Raw genomic sequence first — 7,657 nt, forward strand, 5'->3', positions numbered from 1 at the left:
GGCTTTATCAGGCAATAAGTGAGTGTAGAGCAAAATTGAGCTCCATACCGCACTCCAATACCAGTGCTGCTGAAAGCTGCGGTAAGCTGGTTTTACGTGCTCATGCACGATTTCCCCATAGGTATCAATAGGGAGAGCCGGCTAAAAAAAAGCCTAACACCTGCAAAAAAGCAGCGTAAAAGCTCCGTAACGCAGCCCCATTGATTCCTATGGGGAAAGAAAATTTATTTTTACACCTAACACCCTAACATGAACTCCGAGTCTAAACACCCCTAATCTTACACTTATTAACGCCTAATCTGCTGCCCCCGACATCGCCGACACCTACATTATACTTATTAACCCCTAATCTGCCACCCCCAACATCGCCGACACCTACATTATACTTATTAACCACTAATCTGCTGCCCCCAACATCGCCGACACCTACATAATGTTATTAACCCCTAATCTCCCGCCCCCAATTTCGCCGCAACCTGCCTACACTTATTAACCCCTAATCTGCCGCCCCCAACGTCGCCGCCACTATACTAAATTTATTTACCCCTAAATCTAAGTCTAACCCTAACCCTAACACCCACTAACTTTAATGTAATTAAAATAAATCTAAATAAAACTTACTATTAATAACTAAATAATAGCTATTTAAAACTAAATACTTACCTGTAAAATAAAACTTAAGCTAGCTACAATATAACTAATAGTTACATTGTAGCTAGCTTAGGTTTTATTTTTATTTCACGGGCAAGTTTGTATTTATTTTAACTAGGTAGAATAGTTACTAAATAGTTATTAACTATTTACTAACTACCTAGCTAAAATAAGTACAAATTTACCTATAAATTAAAACCTAACCTGTCTTACACTAACACCTAACCTTACACTACAATTAAATCAATTACATAAATTAAATACAATTATCTAAATTACAAACCCCCCCCACTAAATTACACAAAATAAAAAAAGAAATGATCAGATATTTAAACTAATTACACCTAATCTAATAGCCCTATCAAAATAAAAAAGCACCCCCCCAAATAAAAAAACCCTAGCCTAAACTAAACTACCAATAGCCCTTTAAAGGGCCTTTTGTGGGGCATTGCCCCAAATAAATCAGCTCTTTTACCTGTAAAAAAAAAATACAAACAACCCCCCAACAGTAAAACCCACACAACCAACCCCCCAAACTAAAAAACCTAAGCTCCCCATTGCCCTGAAAAGGGCATTTGGATGGGCATTGCCCTTTAAAGGACATTTAGCTATTTTTCCGCCCAAAAGCCCTAATCTAAAAATAAAACCCACCCAATAAACCCTTAAAAAAACCTTACACTAACCTCCGAAGATCCACTTACAGTTTTTGAAGACCCGACATCCATCCTCAACGAAGCCGACAGTACTCCTCAACGAAGCGGCAGAAGTCTTCACCCAACCGGGCAGAAGTCTTCATCCAGCTGGGCAGAAGTCTTCATCCAGATGGCATCTTCTATCTTCATCCATCCGGCGTGGAGCGGGTCCATCTTCAAGACATCCGGCGCAGAGCATCCTCTTCTCTTGACGGCTAACGAAGAATGAAGGTTCCTTTAAGTGACGTCATTCAAGATGGCGTCCCTTGAATTCCGATTGGCTGATAGAATTCTATCAGCCAATCGGAATTAAACGTGAAAAAATCCTATTGGGCTTGGCTGATGCAATTACCCAATAGGATTGAGCTTCAATCCTATTGGCTGATCCAATCTGCCAATAGGATTGAGCTTGCATTCTATTAGCTGTTCCAATCAGGTAAGTTTGTATTTATTTTAGCTAGGTGGTTATTAAATAGTTAATAGCTATTTAGTAACTATTCTACCTAGTTAAAATAAATACAAACTTGCCTGTGAAATAAAAATTAAACCTAAGCTAGCTACAATGTAACTATACCAGCGCTATGGAAGTCCCATTGGAAAAGGACTTTTTAAAAGCTGCGGTAATTACGTTGCGTTATGGCCAAAAAAGTGTGCGGTGCCCTAAACCTACAAGACTCGTAATACCAGCGGTAGTGAAAAAGAGCCTTAACGCTGCTTTTTCACTCATTCCGCAAAACTTGTAATCTAGCCGTATGATATTTAATACCTTTTCTTTTTGTTTGTCCTTTTCTATCTATCTATCTATCTATCTATCTATCTATCTATCTATCTATCTGTCTGTCTGTCTGTCTGTCTGTCTGTCTATCTATATATCATCTCTCCATCTATCTGTTATTTATCATCTATCTATCTATCTATCTATCTATCTACCTATCGATTATCTATCATCTATCTATCTATCGATCATCTATCTACAGTGGGTATTGAAAATAATCACCCCCCTTGAAAATAATCCAAAGACACAGTTTTTGTTTATTGAGTTGTAATTACTCAGTGCAACTTATAACATCCAAGTGAAAGATATAACACCAACATGTCAGGCAAAAATAAAGACAATTTAAAAACAGAATCACTGAGTTGGAAAAAGGATAACCCACTTCTAAAATTACCTGTAAACTCAATCAGGTGTACCTAATCACATTTTCAAAGGCACACACAAAGCCATTTGACCTTCAACTGTGATCAGCTGTGGGCATATTGATTAAACCAACATGAAAAGAGCTTTCCTGGAGCACCTCAGTCCCTGGTAGTGCAACTGAAGCAAACAATCAACTATGGGTGGCAAGGCACTGCCAAAAGATCTCCGGAATAATGTTGTGGACACGCACAAGTCAGGAGATGGATACAAGAAAATATCAAAGGCTTTATCAATGCCTAGAAGCACAGTGAAGTCTGTTATTAAGAAGTGGAAGGTATTTGGTACAACACAGAGACCCTCTCTGGATCAGGACGTCGCTCCAAACTGGGTGACAGAGCCAGAAAGAAAGCTGGTCAGAGAGGCTACCAAGAGGCCCACAGCAACTCTGAAGCAGTTGCAGGAATTTATGACAAAGAGGGGTCATTGTGTGCATGTGACAACAATATCATAAATTCTCCACAAATCTGGCTTGTATGGGAGGGTTGCAAGAAAAAAGCCACTCCTCAAGAAAGGCCACATGCAGTCACGACTGAGCTTTGCCATAACACACCTAGGAGATTCTGAGGCCACATGGAAAAAGGTGTTATGGTTAGAAGAGACTAAAATTGAATTATTTGGCCTCAAAACCAAACAATATGTCTGGAGGAGATCCAATACAGCTCACCATCCAAATAACACCATACCTACAGTAAAGTATGGAGGTGGTGATATCCTGTTATGGGGGTGTTTCTCTGCAGCAGGCACTGGAGCACTTGTCAGGATAGAAGGAATAATGGATGGGGCAAAAGACCGTCATATTCTTGAGAAAAATCTGCTGCCCTCTGCCAGAAAGTTGTCAATGGGAAGAAGGTTTACCTTCCAAAGTGACAATGACCCAAAGCACACAGGAAAAATGACCACACAGTGGTTGAAGGAGAAAAAGGTGAATGCCCTTGCATGGCCTAGTCAGAGCCCAGACTTAAACCCCATTGAATATCTGTGGCATGACGTGGAGACTGCAGTCCACAAATGGTCACCTATCTATCTATTTATCTATCTATCATCTATCTATTTTTCTATCTATCATCTATCTATCTATATTTCTGTTTCTTTTGATTTCTCTCTGTTTTTCTCTTTCACTGTATTATTTTTTACTTTCTTTTTCCTCTCTAACAACCTCCAGATTTTCTTTATTTTTCTTCTAGGGTATATACTTTTGCACCTGGTTTGGTCTTATTTTTGAACAAGGAAGATACAAACTTATATTAATATACTAACTTATTAAAATGTTGGCCTCTTGAAACATTTCCAAAATATTCAGCACATAATCTTTTATAATACATTGATGGTAAAAATGATTATACATTGAATCTTAGCACAGCCAACATTTTATAACACACCCTATACTTTTAATGGATAGCTTGGGGAACCCTATTAAAGGGACATGAAACTCATTTTTTTTCTTTCGTGATACAGATAAAACATTCAATTTAAAAAAAGTTCCCAATTTACTTCTATTATCAAATTTGCTTCGTTTTCATGTTATTCATTGTTGAAGAGATACCTAGATAGCTAGTGTGCATATGTCTAGAGCACTATATGACAGGAAATAGTACTGCCATCTAGTGCTCTTACTAATGTATAACACTGTTGAAAAACTTCTGCCATATATGAATTTACCTTCCTGCTTTTCAACAAAGGACAACAAGGAAACAAAGAAAATTAGATAACAAAAGTAGTTTTGAACGTTCTTTAAAAGTGTATGTTCTTTCTCAATAATGAAAGGAAAAAATGGGGTTATAGGTCCCTTTAATGCTCATATTACAAGTGGTGACTTAAAGGACCACTCAATGCAGTAGAATTACATAACCAGTACATAATAAAAAGACAATGCAATAGCACTTACTCTGAATTTACAATAAGAAGTAGATTTTTTTCTTACAATTTTTTCCCTCCCATTTTCCGGCCCCCTGTATCATGTGACAGACATCAGCCAATCACAGACTAGTATACGTATACCCTGTGAGCTTGTGCACATGCTCAGTAAGATCTTGTTCCCCAGAAAGTGTGAATATAAAAAGACTGTGCAAAATTTGATAATGGAAGTAAATTGGAAAGTGTCTTAAAACTGCTGCTCTATCTGAATCATAAAAGTTTATTCCCTTTAAGTGTTAATTGTTTTAGTGTTAAGCTCAACCAGAACACACAATAACACTGACAAATGTAGTGCTTTTGGAGACCAGATGTAAAGTATTAACACTTGAAAATATGCACAGCAAATCACATTAAACATTATTAAAATAATGTATTTCAGTTATATGTTTACATATTAAATGTAAAAGGTTTGAAGGTATATGGTATATGGCAAGCTGGTGGACAGGAAAACACTCAAAGCTGTGTATTTGCATGTGTATAAATATATGTGTATGTTTTTATACATGTGTATACATGTGTTTGTACACTATGGCCTCTATTTATCAAGGTCTGTCGGACCTGATCCGACAGTGCCGATCAGGTCCGACAGACCTCGCTGAATACGGCGAGCAATACGCTCGCCATATTCAGCATTACACCAGCAGCTCACAAGAGCTGCTGGTGCAACGCCGCCCCCTGCAGACTCGCGGCCAATGGGCCGCCAGCAGGGGGGTGTCAATCAACCCGATCGTACTCGATCGGGTTGATTTCCAGCGATGTCTGCCCGCCTGCACAGAGCAGGCAGACAGGTTATGGAGCAGCGGTCTTTGTAACCGCTGCTTCGTAACTGCTGTTTCTGGCGAGCATGCAGGCTCGCCAGAAACACGGGGCATCCATTCGGAGCTTGATAAATATGCCCCAATGTGTGTACATGTGCAATTTTAATCTTACACATTACTTCAACACCATAGCTTATATCTAAGTGCTGAACCCCACTAAGGGCCAGATTATTAGTGGAGTGGCATTTATTGATCCCGCTCGTGTGCTAACTCTGCTAGCAGTAAGCCATTTGCGCGCTGGAGTAGTGCGCATATTACAAGTTGAAAGAAAAAGGCTGGCTTATGGACAGAAAACAAAGTGTCTTAGTAAATGGAGTACAATAAGCAGATGGGGGCTGTTACTAGTGGTGTTCCTCAGGGGTCGGTTCTGGGGCCTGTTTTGTTTAACATGTTTATCAGAGATATCAGCAAATGGCTACAGGTAGAAGTGTTTCTGTTTACAGATGATACAACATTTTTAATAGAGTAGATGTTCCAGGGGGGTAGAAAATTGGAGGATTGGACAAATGACTGGGATCTAAAGTTTAACATCGCAAAGTGTAAACTTATGTATTTAGGGAAGAAAAATCCAAATGTTAATTATAGACTCAATGACACTTTACTGACTGTTACAAATGAGCTACGGATTTGGAGATTATTATTTCAGATTATTTAAAATTTAGCAAACAATGTAGTAATGCAGCGAGTAAGGCCAGCAGAATACTTGATTGGTAGAGGTATCTACAGCAGAAATAGTAAGGTGCCACATTATAGATCATTAGTTAGGCCTAATCTTGAGTAATGTGTGCAGTTCTGGAGGCCATGGGGCCGAATGATTAAACTCTGAATGGAGCTTGATGTCCTTGTTTCCGCGTGAGCCTTTAGGCTCACTGGAAACAGTAGTTATGAAGCAGCAGTCTAAAGACCGCTGCACCATAACTAGTCCGCTGCCTCTGAGGCTGCGGACTTTAATCCGCCTGATTTTATACGATTGGGCTGATTGACATCCCCTGCTAGCGGCCGATTGGCTGCGAATCTGCAGGGGGCGGCATTGCACAAGCAGTTCACCAGAACTTCTTGTGTATTGATAAATGCCGACAGCGTATGCCCTCGGCATTTATCGATGTGCGGCGGACATGATACGCTACATAGTATCATGTCCGCTCGCACTTTGGTAAATTGGCCCCTATATCTCCAGAATGATATAAACACACTGGAATCTGTGCAAAGGAGGCTACCAAAATGGTACATGGTCTAAAAAATAAAACTTACCAGGAGAGGCTCAATGACCTAAATATGTATAGCTTAGAGGAGAGAAGGGAAAGAGGTGATATGATAGCAACTTTCAAGTACGTTAAAGGGCTTAGTAAAACTGAGGCTGTGGGTATTTTACATAAAATGGAAAATTCAAGAACAAGGGGTCATGAGCTCAAGCTAAAGGGTAGTAGTTTCTGGCGTGAGCACTTCTTCACAGAAAGAGTGATTAATTCATGGAATAAACTTCCACAAGAGGTGGTAATGACAAACACTGTATGGGGACTTTAAGAATGCCTGGGACAAGCATAAGGCTATCCTACGAACTAGATGAGTTTATACTTTTAGGAAATATTGGGCAGACTTGCTGGGCCTATGGCTCTTACCTGTTGTCAATATCTATGTTTAAAAAGTAGAAAACAAAATAGAAATCCAGCACTCAGACCCAGGGTGTGTGCAAGCTAGCACAGGATCACTGCAAAGATCACTGCAGCACCACTTGTCATATAAAAAGTTCCTTTATTTAACACATAGTAGGAGCAGGTTAAAATAGAACGACGTTTCGGGTAGTCATCCCTTAGTCATGTTCACATAGTGTTTGTTAAGCTTAATCACCTTTAAATAGCCATCAGCCAGGTGAGACCACACCTTTTCGCTTAATTGTTAAGGCATACATTTTACTTAACCTCTATTGCCATCTAGTGGTCTAACCTATATCAAACATTCAATTTTATTTTACAAAAAAATATTTTTCTAAAAAAAGAGAACAATCACATTTGTTGAAGAGCAGATATCAAAATGTCAAAATACAGAATTAAATGCCAGAAAGGGAATTGTGCAAAGATATAAATATGTTACTTTATAAGAATACACTTAAATCTAGTTCCCTATTCATACCATTGGGGATTAAGCAATTTAATTTATTAATCCAAAATGCCTTATGTTTTCTGAGAAGCAATTCTCTATTGCCACCACGTCTAGGGCTCTGTATGTAATCTATTATTTGGAATCTTAATTGTGCAATAGAGTGACCTTTACTTAGAAAATGGTGGGCAACTGGGGCCTTTAAATCTCCTGTCCTGATATTAGATTTATGTTGGACTATTCTGTCCCTCACTCTCTGAGTCGTCTCTCCAATGTAGATAAGCCCA

The sequence above is a fragment of the Bombina bombina genome, chromosome 7, assembly GCF_027579735.1.
Source record: "Bombina bombina isolate aBomBom1 chromosome 7, aBomBom1.pri, whole genome shotgun sequence".
Taxonomy (NCBI): Eukaryota; Metazoa; Chordata; class Amphibia; order Anura; family Bombinatoridae; genus Bombina; species Bombina bombina.